This window comes from Gadus macrocephalus, chromosome 21, assembly GCF_031168955.1.
Source record: "Gadus macrocephalus chromosome 21, ASM3116895v1".
NCBI classification, from domain to species: Eukaryota; Metazoa; Chordata; class Actinopteri; order Gadiformes; family Gadidae; genus Gadus; species Gadus macrocephalus.
The window spans coordinates 16,575,061-16,592,417 of NC_082402.1; the positions used below are offsets into that span (position 1 = coordinate 16,575,061).

The window sequence follows — 17,357 nt, forward strand, 5'->3', positions numbered from 1 at the left end:
TGATGAGGGACTGCACCGTCAGGGTAGGAAAATGGAGAACATTTGTGGGGAGGTGGCACAGATGTTTGCAAAACACTGTCCAGATCCGCAGCTTTCCTCCATTTTTAAATGCAAGCCCGTCAGTGAGTGGACTTCTAGAGACATCCAGCTCAGGGTAGATGAATATCAAAGGGAATGGGGTGTGTCTGCAACGTCTCAGAGTTTCCCACAGCTGAAAAGTCACCCTGCAGCTGTGCTAGACAATGATTCAAACGCCTTTGCGCACTCGGATTCGCGTTGTATGGACCCCCAGTCGACTTTTTCTCATGCCACGTCTTTGATGCAGACTCACAACTCCTGCCCGGACTCCGCTTGTGTCCAGCAACACGTCCAGCGTCCGCAGCGCATTCTGCCGCCACAGCATGTTCAGCGCCCGCAACATGTCTTGCCACCGGCAAGATGATGGAGTCCTGGGCCGCATGATGAGCATGCTTGAGAGAGTCTTGGCCAGGGTGGAACCGCCCAATCCTGAGCGTCGACAGAAACGCTCCAGCTTTTTCAGCTCGCCACCATGTAGAGTTTGTGGAGATGCTAATCACTCTACCTTGTCTCACTGCAGATCTGACCATCTCTGTTTCAAGTGTCTGGCCCCTGGTCACTCAAGGCAGGATTGCCCAAACATTGCCCCGCCCGAACTCAGCCCAGCTTCGGGAAACTAGCTGACCTGTGTCCAGAGGGAGGTAATACAGGTCATACGGAATCCTCCCACTCGCTAGACACCGATAATTTCGGTTCGGCTTTGAATTTTGACGATTTCTCTCAATTTAAAATGACAAACACTGTGTATCAAAACACTCAAAGTGTGGGTGGCAGTGACAGCTTATTTTATGTACCAGTGAAGGTTGGGGGCAAAGTGACTATCGGCGGTATGCTGGATAGTGGCTCGATGGCATGTACAGTCAGTGATACTGCTATGCGTAACCTGCTCTCTGCTGGGGCAGTGTGTGAAGCAGAGAGGTTTTCCACAGATGTGACTCTCATTGGTGTTGCAGGTCGACGAGTGCACCCGAAGTCGGCCTTCAACATTAACATGGAAGTTAATGACTGCAAAATGATTGTGCCCACGATCGTGGTTGAAGGACAACATGATGACTTAATTATTGGAACCAATGTGATCAAACGCATACTGCGTGAGTCAAAGAAGTGTAGTACATACTGGACAGCAGTTTCTGCGCCGTCATCTACAGACACTGAAACCGAACTATTTCTTTCAATGCTTGCTGGCTTGCATAGATGGGGAGATGGTGAAATGCCCGAGAAGATAGGCACAGTGCGTTGCAACTCAGCCACTTTCCTTCAACCCGGCTGTGAATACCTCCTATGGGGAAAGCTGCCAAAAACCACACGCGTGTCTCCTGGTAGTACAGTGATGACAGAGCCTACATCAGCACGGTCTGCACCCAAGGGGCTCATGGTCGCCAGAATAGTCACACCTTTATGGGCAGATGGGTGGGTACCCTTGAAAGTGATGAATGTCTCTGACAAGCCTTTGTTTTTGAGACGTAACGCTAAGCTTGCTGACCTGGTGCCTTGTGTCGCATTGGAAGATTTAGACTTGGTCAGTTGTCATCAGAGCACTTCCACCGTGCCTGCTTGCCCTGTCTGTCCTGATGTGGGATGTACTGGTGTGCTAGAGTCCATTGGCCTGAGTGAGCTTGACGTCGGCTTGTGTGATGCGTCATCTGACTGTAAAGACAAGTTATCCGACCTTATTGTTCGCTACCAGGATGTCTTCTCACGCAACCACCTTGACTGCGGCAAAGCAGAAGAGTTTGTTCACAGAATCCACTTGATTGACCAAAAGCCATTCAGACTTCCTTTCAGACGTGTGCCACCGAGCCAGTACCAAAAACTACGTCAAGTTTTAAGTGAAATGGAAGAAAAAGAGATCATTCGAAAGTCGACAAGTGAGTATGCCTCACCGTTAGTCCTTATCTGGAAAAAGAATGGTGATTTGCCTGTGTGTACTGACTTCAGGTGGCTGAACAAGAGGACTTTGAAGGATGCTCACCCTCTGCCACATCAGGCCGATTGCTTGGCAGCACTTGGTGGAAATTCGCTGTTCAGCACAATGGACTTGACTTCAGGTTTTTATAACATGCCCTTACATGAGGATGACAGGAAGTATTCAGCATTTACACCTATGGGGCTTTACGAATACAACAGGCTGCCACAGGGGCTCTGTAACAGTCCAGGGAGTTTCATGAGAATGATGACTTCCATCTTTGGTGATCAAAATTATCTAAGTCTGCTATGCTATTTAGATGATATCTTGGTGTTTGCTCCTGATGAAAGAGTTGCTCTTGAACGTCTTGAAATGGTGTTCAACAGACTCCGTGCCCACAACTTGAAACTGGCGCCTAAGAAATGCTACTTTCTGATGAAGTCTGTCAAATTCCTTGGCCACATTGTTGACGAGCATGGCGTTTCGACTGACCCGGGCAAAGTTGAGAGCATAAGCAGTATGACTGTGAATGACTTGATGGAAGCTGATGGAGTGACACCATCTGAGAAACGTACACGATCCTTTCTCGGTATGCTAAACTTTTATCAGCACTTCATTCCGGGGTACTCAGCACTTGCGAAACCCCTGTTCTCACTGTTGGCTGGTCAGAAACAGAAGAAAGGCCGAAAGTCTAAGTGTGCTGTAGTGAGCCGCAGACTAAAATCAACCGACTGGACTGCAGACCATGACCGGGCATTTGCTGAACTCAAACAGACCCTCATCAATTCTGTTGTTTTGGCTCATCCAGATTTTAGTCAACCATTTTTGCTGTCTACAGATGCCTCATTGGATGGCCTTGGGGCCGTTTTATCACAGGTGCGTGAGGGTGACTCAGTGGCTAGACCAATTGCATTTGCTAGCAAGTCCTTAACTCGGTCACAAAAGAACTATCCGGCCCATCGATTAGAGTTTCTTGCACTGAAGTGGTCAGTATGCGACAAGTTTAGCCACTGGTTGAAGGGCCATGACTTTACTGTGTGGACTGACAATAATCCACTGACACATATTATGACTAAGCCTAAACTTTACTGTTGTGAGCTGCGATGGGTGTCAAAATTAGCCAGTTACAATTTTGACATCAAATATGTGCCAGGCCCAGGAAACATTGTTGCTGACGCTCTCAGCCGTGTCCCTTTTTGCAAAAGTGTCGGTCACAGACTGGTCAGTGAACCACTTCATGAACTCGCCAGAGAAGCCGCTGTTGTGTCTGACACAGCCGTTCAACAGACCTTCAGAGAATCCACCAACCAGTCTGTAATGGCGGAGAAGCTAACATGTCTTTTAGCCACAAATGCCCAGTCCCTTCACACATCAGCTCAGTCATTGTCCACGCAGGAAGTCGCTGCTGTTATCCAGTCACACACTGAATGGGCCTCTGGTGCTAGGACTCGTGCGACGGCCCTTGTGGGTCATCTACCCCAGCTCATTCCTGACAGTTTGTCCAGCCTGCCTGTCTTCTCGGTTGAAGATTTAAGAGATGCTCAGTCTAAGGATAAGACCTTGTCTCGTATAATTTTTTATGTGGAGAGGTCTCGGAGACCATCCAGACGTGAAAGGGCACAGGAGGAGGGTCAAGTTTTGAGGTTGCTGAAACACTGGGGAAAGTTTGTTCTGAGTGATGATGTCTTATACAGAGTGTCACATGATCAGATTTCAAAGACAAGACGCCATCAGTTTGTTGTCCCTGATTGCCTGAAGACTAAAGTCTTGAAAGGAGTCCATGACAGTGCGGGTCATCAGGGTCAGTCAAGGACCCTGAGCATTGCCAGACAGAGATTCTTTTGGCTGCACATGGACAGGGATGTGAGGGAGTACGTTCGTCACTGTCAGCGTTGTATAGTGAGTAAGGTGGCCGAGCCTGCAGGAAGAGCTCCTCTCGAAAGTATTGTCACTTCCCGCCCACTGCAACTTGTTTGCATTGATTTCTGGTCAGCTGAAGATTCGCACAACAAATCTGTGGATGTTTTAGTAATGACCGATCATTTTACCAGACTGGCTCAGGCCTTTGCCTGCAGGGATCAATCAGCCAAACAAGTAGCAAAAGTTCTCTGGGAGAAGTATTTCTGTGTCTATGGATTCCCTGAGAGGATTCACATTGACCAGGGTGCAAACTTTGAAAGCGAGTTGATCGCTGAACTTCTACGCTTATCTGGTGTGCGAAAGTCCCATACTACTCCATACCATCCGATGGGGAATGGCAGTGTTGAACGTTTTAATCGAACACTGGGCAATATGATCAGAGCTCTTCCCCTGGAATCTAAGCTAGACTGGCCCAGACGCTTGCAAACTCTCACTTTCATGTACAATTGCACTACCCATGAAACGACAGGATATGCACCATTTTACCTAATGTTTGGAAGGGTACCCCGTCTGCCGGTAGATATCCTGTTTGGGAACATTTTGACTGACCCTGATGTGACAGACTTTGGCAGATATGTTGCAAAGCTGTCTGAGGACCTTAAGGAAGTCATGTTAATTGCTCAAGAGCATGTGACAAAGGAACAGAACAGACAGGCGAGACTCTATAACAGGAAAGTGAAAGGTCCAATGATCGAAATTGGAGATCGAGTTCTTGTGGCTAACAAGAAAGAGAGGGGAAAGAGAAAAGTTGCAGACCGATGGGAGTCGATTGTTTACACTGTGACTGAAATTAATCCCCAGACGCACACATATAAGATACAGGATACTGTCACAGGACGTGAACGGATTGTCCATCGCAATCTACTCATGCTGGTGAACTTTCTTCCTGTTCAAGATATCCTGCAATCTTCTCGGTCTAGTATTTCAATGTCCTCTGTCCCATCTTCTGTCTCTGTCCATTCCATGGCTTCGGGTCAGGCTACATCCGACCACACTCAGGTTCAAGTGTTTTGTCAGCCGGATGGGTCTCAATCTGCAGTTGATGATGTGCACAGTTTTGTGAGCATCCAGGGACTTGAAAATTACTCGGATATCATACCTGCATCTGGGGTGAGGACCAGGGAATGGGTCAGTTACCTGGACACCCCGAGTCAACAGCCTCCTGAAGGGAGTGCCCGGGAGTCATTTGCTGACCTGGCTGACGACGTGTTGACTGACCAGGTCCAAGACTCATACTCTGATGATGCTGTTGCTAAGGCTGACGCCTCGACTGTTAGTGACGATCACACCGTTTTGTCAGTGGTTACTTCTGTTTCTGTGAGTGATGCTGCACACACTGTACTGCCTGAGTCTGCACCACATCGCACTACGCGTCTGGGTCGTGTTGTTCGACCGGTTAACAGGCTCCTTTACGCCATAGCTAGACAAGATGTCACTGGACGATGGCAGACTGTTCGGACTGTATGCAGCTCTGTAGTTCAAGCTCTTAGGGCTTAAGTTTCTTATTTTTATTATATACATTTTTCTGATTGTGCTTAGAAATACTGTAAAATATGATATGTGAACACTAGTACCTATATATGTGTATTGGCAGTTTTGGGCAAGTGTAGTATGTGTAAGGCATTCTATGTCCGGTGGTTGGTTGGAGGGTTTGACATCGCTCTCTATCCACTGCATCCTTGAGGGATACTTCTACAGTCGGTCTTGTTGTGTGTAGTCCCATGATACCAGATATGTCATAGGTATAGTGTTGTGAACGTGTGTAAAATTTTGTCCAGAATTCAGTAGGGGGTGTGTGTAACAGAGTTAAAAAAGAAAGTTGGAAATTTGAATTCTCACAAAATTATAATATTAACATGCCATTGTTATTTTACATGTTAATATGTTGTACCGCATTCAATATGTTAATATGAGGCTGCGTGACTGCATGTCTTTTATTTTCACGCTTTTTGGGCGTTAGCGCTACCCGTAGTTCCTTAGAACTAGGGAAACCCTGTTGGCGGTAAGCAGGTTCTACGGAGCGCTCTGTATATAATTTGATATTTCAATAAATTAGCATGTTTTATTTACACATTTTGATTCAATAATATGTATATAGCGTTTTTAAGTAAAGTATGGTATTAACAGGCTTTATGATTTACTTTGTGGTTTTGGCGGCAAACACATGTTGTATGTCTGTGATGGAGAGCATTGTTCTCCTTTGGTTTTTGCTATTCTAGATTCACGCAGTCACATTGGAATTTGTAATATTGTGAATGCAGGTACGTGATAATTTCCTAATGTAAATAGCTTGAGAATGTTGTTGATGTAATGTGTATGTATGTAGGTGAAATGACTGCGTCATCCAGTGTGTTGACCCGTTCCTTAGAACTAGGGAAACCCTGTTGGCGATTCACGCAGTCACATTGGAATTTGTTATATTGTGAATGCAGGATTAAATGTTACGGAGGAATCCCGGTCTCTGAATCTTTATTCATGGATGCCTGGAAATGAGGGTCGTTACACTGTGCAGAAGCGTAGGAATTTCTCCGCCTTTGTTTGGTCGGCATTTTTAATGTAACGTTGGAGATAACTGAACACATTCTGTTCTCTCCGACTAAGGACAACATTTGTTGTGTCCAGGGCTCTACACTAACTTTTTTTTTCAGGAGCACTCGTGCCCCTAAGTTAAAAAATTTAGGAGCACAGGGGAAAGAAATGGGGGCACAATAGGTTTTTGTTTAGAACATTTATTAGCGTGCAGAAATTGCACACACCAACAGCAACAACTTACTAAAGCAAAATTAAGTCAAATAAATAGACAAGATTACATTTATGCTACACAAAACAGCACCAATTTCGGCTTCCACCGTACCAGGGTTATTGGGCTGGGTGCGATTTATATAGAAATCGGGACAGCGAGAATGCCTAGTGGACTCGATGTGTTTCACCACAGCATCGCGTTTCAGATTAGGGTTCCCCGTTATAAACAGAGAGGAGCTTGCCATTGCCGATGGGGCTTCCTTACAAAATGTACAGAACATTTTCATGTTCTTAGCATCATAAACTAGCCACCCGAAATCCTTCAACCAGTCGGGGGTTGAATTTGGAGGCTTTATCGACTACAGTAACAGCATTAACTTTCTCCACGCAGTCTATTCATAATATTGTAATGACCACGGAAGAGGCAGTGAATGAAGTATTGATTAGACAGCGATTTAGATACCTAATAAACCGTGGAACACACAAGACTGGTAACCATAGCAACGTAGGTAAACAAACCCTGCTAAACCCTCCCGTAGCGCCTCCCACGCTACGGCCAGCCGGAGGCGCACAGAGCTTTTGGCCGTGAAATTATGTATACAATTATATTATATTATATACTATTCTATATAGAGCTTGGGGAGTCGCAAACGGCAACAATCACTTTCTCCTCCATTCTGCGGTTCGGGTTCACCCCGGACTGCACTGCAGGGAACGGTTGGCCGGTTGAAAACTGATTGGCTGTTACATTACGCACGTCACTCAGTGGCCACGCTGTTGAACGCTGATTGGCTGTCATCACGCGAATGTCGCGGCAAAGTTTAAATATTTCAACTCGAGCAAAAGTGGCGTGCTGCAAATCCACGTGAACGCGCTCGCCCGTGCCGGGCAAAAGTGTCGCGCTGCAAATGGAATCGTTGCTTTGTATGGAATCGTTTCGTCCCTTCGCGTTTGGTTTGAACGCACAGTATAGTGCGCTGTGGAGTAGTCACTCGCACGTGTGCTCCTGTTTTGTTTTTCTCGTTCGCACGCCGAAATATTCGCTCGCAAATGCGAGTGAAATGGGCGCACTGTAGAGCCCTGGTTGTGTCCAACAACTGCACTACTCGTTTGCCTGTGGCCTTTTTGGACTCGTAAAGAGCCAACACACTTTCTTTGTCAGGAAGGTTTTGCTGTACAACCAAGATAACTGTACTGAAGCTATCTCTGACAAATTTAGGCTCCTGCAGAATGGCTTTGTGAGCCATGGATTCAATGGCTGTTCTCATATTATCTTTTTGTGGAAGAGAATATGTTTTTTCGTGAAAAAAGCTCAAGCAAATCATCTTCATCGTCTTCCTCCATCCTCCCCTCAAGAGCCCTTTCCACAGCTGCACTCTCGACTGGAGGTAAGTAGTTGAGAAAGGACATAATGAGCAGGTCTACATCTACCGAATCCATACCATGGATGCACGCTACCATGAAGGCCTTTGAAAGCATCACTGGAAGTACACCAAGATCTAGTAACCCCTTCACCCACACACGTCCAACCGCTTGCCATTCACCATGACAGAAATCAGGCCTCAGCCTTGGGACCCTCTCAGTTTCCCCATCACACTGCTGAAGAAACATCTCCCAAAATGCAGTGTACACCTCCCGCGAAACCCCTGAATCGTCAACAGCATTTTCATTAAAGGTCCCATGACATGCTATTTTATGTATTCTTTAATGTAGGTATTAGTGGGCAACTAACACAGTATTCAAAGACGTTCCCTAAATTCAGCCGTGGTGCAGAGTTACAGCCACTCCGAGCCAGTCGCACATTGAGCTTCCCCCAAATGCGCTGTTTCGGTGGGCGTGTCAAGGAGGAGGGTGGGGGTGTGGCCCTGAGCAGCTTGCAGCCACCATGCGCTCTGTTTACAGTGGATGTATCGCAATGGCGAGCCGCACACAGCCTTTAGCCGTGTTCTGTAAATATTCTAGAACACACGGGAGTCCTGGAGCTCTATATCTAAATATTATCATATAGCCTACACAGATATCTATATCATATAATATATATTATCACGGCCAAAAGCTGTGTGAGCCGATATTATGAATCTCAAACGACCGCGTTGGGTTCTCCGACGTTCCTGGTTCTTCAACGTCCACATCAATGTGAATACACACACTGTAACGCAAGTGTTTCTTGTCGGTTCTTTGACGTGTCTTGTATTTCCACAACGAGACTGTCGTGGGGGTTATCTGAGCCATGGTTGAGAAGGAATTGGGGGAAAGGAACTTTGATTTGACTCGCTGAAGTACATGAACTGCGACATGCCGCCGGTTGCCGCGAGGCACCATCGCCCGGCAGCAGGCAGTTCAGTCGACTTCAGGTTGATGTGAAAGTGGAAGAACCAGAGACGTCGCAGAACCCGACAAAGTCGTTTGTGATTCATAATATCGTCTGGAGGCGCACACAATATGTTATATGATATAGATATCTATGTGTATGATATTATTTAGATATAGAGCTCCAGGACTGTAACGCAAGTGTTGTACACTTCCTTGTTATTTGGATAACCGTTCTGCTGTTGGTGTGACGTCGGACTCTCGTATCTGGTATTTCTACAACGAGACTCGTATTGGGGGTTATCTCAGCCAAGGTTGAGAATGAATTGGGGGAAGGAACTTTGGCTTTGACTCCCTCAAGAACATGAACCACGACAAGGAGGAGAAAGGGATCTTTGCCGGGCAGCGCTTATGCACCTCCGCCTCCGGCGGTGGTCCCTCAGCGGGGCTCAAGCGGGAGACATTCGCCGCCAACAATCCCTTTCTCCTCCATGTCGTGGTTCATGTTCTTGAGGGAGTCAAAGCCAAAGTTCCTTCCCCCCCAATTCATTCTCAACCTTGGCTGAGATAACCCCCAATACGAGTCTCGTTGTAGAAATACCAGACGTGTTATGCGCCATCACACCAACAGCAGAACGGTTATCCAAATAACAAGGAAGTGTACAACACTTGCGTTACAGTCCTGGAGCTCTATATCTAAATAATATCATATAATACATAGATATCTATATCATATAACATATTGTGTGCGCCTCCAGACGATATTATGAATCACAAACGACTTTGTCGGGTTCTGCGACGTCTCTGGTTCTTCCACATCAACCTGAAGTCGACTGAACCGCGCGCTGCCTGCGGCCGGCTGCCCGCTGCCGGGCGATGTTGCCTCGCGGCAACCGGCGGCATGTCGCAGTTCATGTACTTCAGCGAGTCAAACCAAAGTTCCTTTCCCCCAATTCCTTCTCAACCATGGCTTAGATAACCCCCACGACAGTCTCGTTGTGGAAATACAAGACACGTCAAAGAACCGACAAGAAACACTTGCGTTACAGTGTGTGTATTCACACACACACATGTGGCGCTCGCACGGTCGAGTCTCATTGGCGGGCCAACGTCTCTGGGCGGGCCAGGCAGAGTAAGGGGAGGAGCTGAGATTCCTCATGACGTCATGAGCACAGATTTCCAAATCAGCGCGCTTGAGCCTCCATTTTTTCAAAGGCGAGCAGAACAGCTAGTGCTCGTTTTACACCAAACGCAAGTTTTAGCCACTGGGGGACCATAGGCAGGCTAGGGGAACTCATATTTATGTTAGAAAACCTCATAAATTGAGATTTTCATGTCATGGGACCTTTAACAAAATCCATCTTCAAAAACACAGAAATTATACTACTGTCCATAAACACAGACAGAACATCTTCGACCACATTAATTCTGCGAATTGAAGCTCGACGAAAACCCTCTGTGGCCCCATAGCTGGCAGTTGATGCCTGGACGGAATCAGGTGATACGTGGGCAGGAGCAGTCGGCAGTAGTTCTCTCGACTGGAAGGCGAACACAGAACACAATAAAAGGGTCACTGTATGAAGAACTACAGCATGGTTAAGGTCCAAGCTATTTGAGACATGACATTTTCCCCAACATTCAATAGCATAACTTCAAAATAGAAATACTAAACTTCAAAATAATATCACAGAACCTGAATTGAAGCTCGACGAAAACCCTCTGTGGGCCCTGAGATGGCAGCTATTGATTGGACAGAGGATTCAGGTGATGCATGGGCAGGAGCATTCGGCTGTTCTCTCGACTGGAAGACGAAGACAGAACACAAAAGAGTCATTGCATGAGGAACTGCAGCATGTTTGAGGTACAAAAATGGGAGACATGACATTTTTCCCAACATTCAAATGCATAACTCCAAAATATAAATACTAAACTTCAAAATAATATCACAGAACCTGAATTGAAGCTCGACGAAAACCCTCTGTGGGCCCGGAGATGGCAGCTATTGATTGGACAGAGGAATCAGGTGATGCGTGGGCAGGAGCATTCGGCTGTAGTTCTCTCGACTGGAAGGCGAAGACAGAACACAAAAGAGTCATTGCATGAGGAACAGCAGTATGTTCGAGGTACAAAAACTGGAGACATCACATTTATCAAAAATTCACTGGCACACCAAAATAGAAATGACAACTTTCTAAACATAGAACCCAGCAGAACCAACACAATCTCACTTGGTGATGTCATGTGAAACCATGCAAAAGGAGTTGACCATGAAAAGCCCAGAACAATTGAAATGGTCCAGAACAAAGTGGAAATGGTCTTAAATATCATGGTCTTTTTTATCTTCGCAGGCACTGGGGCTCTGGTAGCATAGTCGTTAAGGAACCTGGCTAACATGCTAGTAGCCTGGAATTTGTGGTTTCGAAGCTGCCACCATTGTGCCCTTGAGCAAGGCACTTAACCTTAAGTTGCTCTTGGGGAGACTGGTAAATTATCTGTAAATGTAAAGCACTTAAAGCAAAATTTTGAGAGTTAAGAGTGCAGAGATGTATATGATCACAAAAAACCTCCTTCAAAAATGAGGGAATGTGATCCTGCAATTGCTTACTAAATGTGAAGCCTAATGCATACAGGCCTAGACTTTCTGTGATTCTAATGCCATCGTGGTCAAAAAGGGTATTCAAAGGAACCATCTATACTAACGTTTAAATCAGTTTAAATCGCAAACTGGAGTTTAGAATCACAGCTATTCAGAATGAGCACTCCCAACATTTTATAAGATTGTTGGTTACATGCTTCCCTGAAATTTGCCCCTTTCTCATTAGGTACTATTAACATTAATTACCTGTAAAACATTTGAACATCTTATTTGGACTGTCACCTCATCCTCTGAAGCAGCCTCATAATCCGAACACCACTCTACTGTGTCTGACTCTGAGACTGCATTGGAATCTTTGACTCTCCTCGGGCTCGTGTCTTCTATGTCTGTAATGTCCAAATCAGAAGACTGCTCTGAAGCGGTGTCATCAACATTAATAATGAAGTCGGCCTCCTCTTGCCGATCACTGGGAATGTTGGTGGATGAGTCAGATGTTGCAGGGTCTGAAACAATGGCATTCAGATTCTGCAACAAACACAAAAAAAATGCTTTAAGTCTTGCAACACATTACTTCACAATAAAAATGTACCAGGACGACTACACATTGTTCACTAAGTAAATTCTAACAAACACCAAAATACATCTGCTAAAGGGGAATTCAGTGTTATTTGACCCGTAACCCCATTGTTTGTGGTCACCATATACTGTCCATGGGAACAAGAAAGAATAAAAGTAACAAACCCCTGTGCTTAGATCTTCTAAATCTTCAGTCGATGAGTCACTTTCGTCCTCCACAGAGAATTTGTCCTTTGAGCAGATGTAAAAACGGAGAAGCTTCAACTTTGTTGACTCGTACAACTTGCCCACGGTCTCTTCCAACGGAATGCAATTCCTTTTGAAGTCACGCACCTCAAAATCAAAAATATGTTGTGGCCCTTTGGTCGACGATCCATTTGGGAAAAACAGCTGTTTTCCGGTTTCTAGAACCTGCTCCACGGTAGTTTCTTTAGGAACCGTTGTGTGTCTAGTCCCACCACCATGCCTCGTTCTCACCTGGGTGTAGTGAGGTTTTGAATAGTGAAGCCACCCAATTTCAATCTTCCGTACCACCTTTTCTGCACTTTTGTTGCACTTTCTAGACAATCCATGCGATTCTGATGGCGTGTGACAATCCGTTTTCAACCTCTTCCTGTCCCCTATCTTCTCCCTTATCCTCTCCAAAAGGGTCACTCTGTTAGGTGTATGGCGCTGCTGATGACAAAAAGAGACAACAGCTAGTCGATCGCCATAGGTTGGTATATATCGTGCAAGCTGCTCATCAGTCATCAGTGTAAGCACAGCCTTGTCAATCTGCAAGCAAAATTTTTGGAGAAAAGCAGTTAAAGAAACGCACATGCAGTGCAGAAACCAACAAACATGAACCATAAACCAATAGCCTAGTTAATTTGAGTGAACTGTATTTCACTTAACAGTCAGGTCATTCCAGGACCACCATATTACAACAGATCGTTAGTAGCAGTAGCACGAACTCCAAATCTTCACCCACCGACCAGTTAAATGTTATACCGACACGACATGATTTCGAAACTGACATTTTTGTCCGTCCCCGTATTCATACGACGCTTCAATTAAAATCGTCATACGACGATTCAATTGCAAGATTACAGAAAGCATTACAAATACAATTCTAACTTTACTTCCATGCTCTAACATCAGGATTGAAAGACACGAGCGCTAACCACTTGAGCTAGTTAGCCTGCTATCAGTTAGCGGTTCACTCACTGGAATTATACGACACTTAACTACACATAGGCTACTGTTTGCCCAGGTTGGGTGACACAGCAAGCAACTTAAGAGCAGTTCCTACCCACCTTATCTGTCTTCATGTGGTTTATCTTGTCCTGTGCCACGGCTCTTGCGATAAGGAAATTCTCCAGGTCCACCTCCATTTTATGACCTTCTTCACCATATATCTACGTTATTTACCGCCGTCTACTGACCCGGAAGTTGATTTTAAAAACGACGAAAGACAAAAAACTTTGAACTTTTTTAAAAAACTGATACTAACAATAATGTTCACATCTTATATCTTCACGTTTTTAGAAGAATTACGCAAAGGATAATATGTTCGACATCACTTTCGTCTCACCTAACCAGAGCCGACTTTAGAGTAAATTTCCCCCCCCTGCTGGTAATATGAAGAACTACACTCACACACCGACAAGTAGGCTACGCTAGGATTTGCGAGATATTGCAAATGAAACTCGAGGTCTCGCAAAACAAACTCGAGATCTCGCAAATCAAAGTCAAGATCTCGCAAAAATAAACTCGAGATCTCGCAAATCAAAGTCAAGATCTCGCAAAATAAACTCGAGATCTCGCAAAACAAATTCAAGATCTCGCAAAACTGTAGTTAGTGTTTGTCCCCAGAACACGTTTTTTTTTTTTTCTCCTTCATTTTTTTTTCTCTCCTCCATGTCACCTAAGGGGCTCCGTAGACCAGCCATAGCTAATCCTGCAATTGCAACAGAGCCTTGTCTTTGGCTGAAGAATAGAATAAAACTTTCAGAGTACTTCAAGTGGCATTTCTATTTATTTGAATATTGAAGTCATAAGTTATGCATCACATTTATTATAATATACATACAACATTCCATCACAGTTTAATAAACAAATACATACATACATACATATCAAGTTATTTTAAGAGCCCATCAACAGTAACTTGAGCTGTATACAGTGTAACAGTAAAACAACAGCAGCAGCAGCATGTGTACTTTATACTAAGTAACAATTTCCATTTGGTATAGACTTGCGAACATGAACAGTACATCAGCTTAGATATTGTATAGACGGCAAATGTAAACAGAACAGTTCTTATACTGTATAGTCTTCTTGATAGGTTCAGATATTCTGCTTCCTTGCACTTCTGGTTAGATACTAAACTGCATTTCGTTGTCTCAGTACGTGTACTCTGTGCAATGACAATAAAGTTGAATCTAATCTAATCTAAAAAATAGATTTTTAAAAATGAACAATAACATCTGAACTCACTGAACCGATTGAAACTGATTAATGAACTGATTGCAACTGATTACACTTATTGATAGATACTATACAAAGGCATTGGACTGATTTACTGCAAACACTTCTGTAAGTAGTGGTAAAAGAAAAAATGATCTGCTCCGTCTCTAATGGTGTGCATTACATCAAGGTCTTTATAAATACGCTCGACAAACATGTCCTCCTGAGCATAAACAACAAAATCACACCACTCTAGCCCTGTCAGTAGCATCTGACCTTGAACTTGCCAGTAGTACTTGTGCTGCCTCCTGAGTTTCAAAGCACCACCTGACATTTTTAGATAGGGACAGTCTACATAGCTCTGGATATTGGGGCATTTGACCTCAAGGAGACCAAATGGTGGGTTCCCAGAGGGATCAAAGATGACTCCATCAGGAGAACTTCCTAGCCATGGAGCATCAGGATGCACAATGAACCCACAGGGTGAATAGTTGACATTTTTCAGCGTGCAATACTCTTTAACAGCACGTGGCTCCATATCAATTCCTCTCCTCATATCCCTGGTCTGCCCAGTTCCCCGGAGAATTCTCTCAGCCAGATTTTCTGCAGATGTATGTCCACGAACATGGCATACCTCATAGAAACGTGTAGATGTCACACTCATTCTTCTCAAGCGATGCCACTGCTGGCACAAACTCTGCATTTGTGTTCCAGCTTCTATCCTGTGGGCCATGTTGAATGACACATCCAGAGACTTCAGGTGCAGACTTTCTTGCTCTGACAGAACATAGGCACAGGATGGCGGTTGAAGCCTGTGGCTGTGGATGGGAAGGGAGGGATAAGCAGGAGCAGATGGGATGTTGAAGACTTCCCTTATTGCTGGAGGTTTTTGCTGAAATGACAGTAAGCTCCCTGCCTGGACAGCTCCAAATGCAGACTGGACTAATGGGACATCAGCGGACATGCCCATTGTTGTCACCAAGGGTGCAAGTGAAGGAGGGAAATCTTTGTACACCTCTGAAACTCTCAACATGGCAAGATCTAGCAGTTCCCCATCCACCGCCTTGTAGAGAGAACTTCTGAAAAATATTAACAGTAAGACAAAAAAGTATTAAAGTAAAAAATCACGACACCAAAAGTCTGGCACAACATACAATGGCTTACATGCAAAAACCTTACACAGTTTGCAGTTGAATTTTTGGGTTTTCGAAACTCCATTTCTCCAACTGGGCCTGGCCTCACACCCTGACAGCAGAGACACATTCAAGCTATGAATATGTGTCTACTGTGTGTATCTCATCTGTATTTATAGGGGGTGGGGTAGTCTTTGTGTGTGTGTGTGTGTGTGTGTGTGTGTGTGTGTGTGTGTGTGTGTGTGTGTGTGTGTGTGTGTGTGTGTGTGTGTGTGTGTGTGTGTGTGTGTGTGTGTGTGTGTGTGACTGTGTATTTATTTATTTGCTGTACTGATGGGACCACCAAGAATCACTTAAGGCAAAAATGTTACATGTAATATGCAATATTATTTATGTTGTACTATAGGCAGTGTGCAATACATGAGGCAGTGTGCAATACAAGATGAACACTTTAAATGACCTACCAGTGTCCTCGGTTTGTGCCAGATCTGCTCTGTGTCTGTGCAGCTGTGCACGGGGGGAACAGCAGGAATGCTTAGCTGTGAATAGTGGGCAGTCTGATACAGGAGTGCAACCAAATGATTGCATAAGGCACAGCCCGCCACACAGGAACAATGGCTGCTCACCAAAACAACTGGTTTTGAGTGTTTTAACACCATCTATAGAGAAATATAAGCCTACATGAGATGTTGATTGACAGCAAAAGCATTAGGCTAACAAGAAATACATTACTGTAGGCTGTTCTATGAAGTTCACACAAAAATATGAAAATGTATTACACATGATACAGGGCATTTGTTTAGCGTTAGATAACCCTAACCCTTACCCTAACCCAACAAGGAGCATCCAGGGATGATTACAGGGGAGTGATGGAAGTGGTGGTTATGGGGGCAGTGTGCTGTATGCATGTTGAGATAAGGCAACAAGCTGTGTATGTAGGGAGGGGTAAAGGGGCTTAATTTAAGATAGCAGATATGATATGTGTGCTTTAATTTAGCTGACAGGTAACTCTATCAGTTTGTCAAACCTAACCATTGCCCTAACAATGACCCTACTCTTAAGTCGTGTGGCTTTTCACTTTTCCTCATTGATCTATGACAGACTGCCCTCACGCTGATCTCTCCTGTCACCTTGTCTCTCAATGACACTGTGAGGAAGGAAGAAGACGAACACACAATACTATAACGTTAACGTTACATTTTGCACAATACCTTGACAGTATCTAAAACAAACTCAAACTTAATATTAGCTGACAAGTCTGTCAGTCATAGTCGATCAAAACAACGAACGTTAACCGTTACGTTAACCGAGCGTTAACGTTAGCCGTCTAATCGTTCATTTAACATCAACGCTAGCTAGAAGCTATTACAATGTAGCCTAATGTAACATTTCAGTCTAATGTAACATTTGAACATAATGACTTACCCTCGTAATTATCGATGTAGCTGGCGATATACATCTTAAATCCCTTTTCCCGTTTACTGGAGGGAGTGGTGCAAGACTTCTTCACTAGTCTGTCCACATCGTTAATATTCAGACGAGGTAGGTCTTGAAGACACAGAGTATAGAAGAGAGCCATGTTTGTTGTATTGTGTCTGTCGTTTGTCGCCAAGTGCCGTCCACCTCACCGGAAGTTGGCCCGGAATTG

The 17,357-nt window shown here is 44.7% G+C and overlaps 1 long non-coding RNA gene across 1 annotated transcript; it reads right to left on the reverse strand.

Moving 5' to 3' along the window:
- Positions 1-15,755: 15,755 nt before the first annotated feature.
- Positions 15,756-17,290, reverse strand: LOC132449519 (uncharacterized). Its single transcript, XR_009523597.1, has 3 exons — positions 17,135-17,290; positions 16,174-16,368; positions 15,756-15,821 (listed from the first exon to the last, which is right to left on the reverse strand). It is a non-coding gene; the product is annotated as an uncharacterized LOC132449519 (long non-coding RNA).
- Positions 17,291-17,357: the final 67 nt, after the last annotated feature.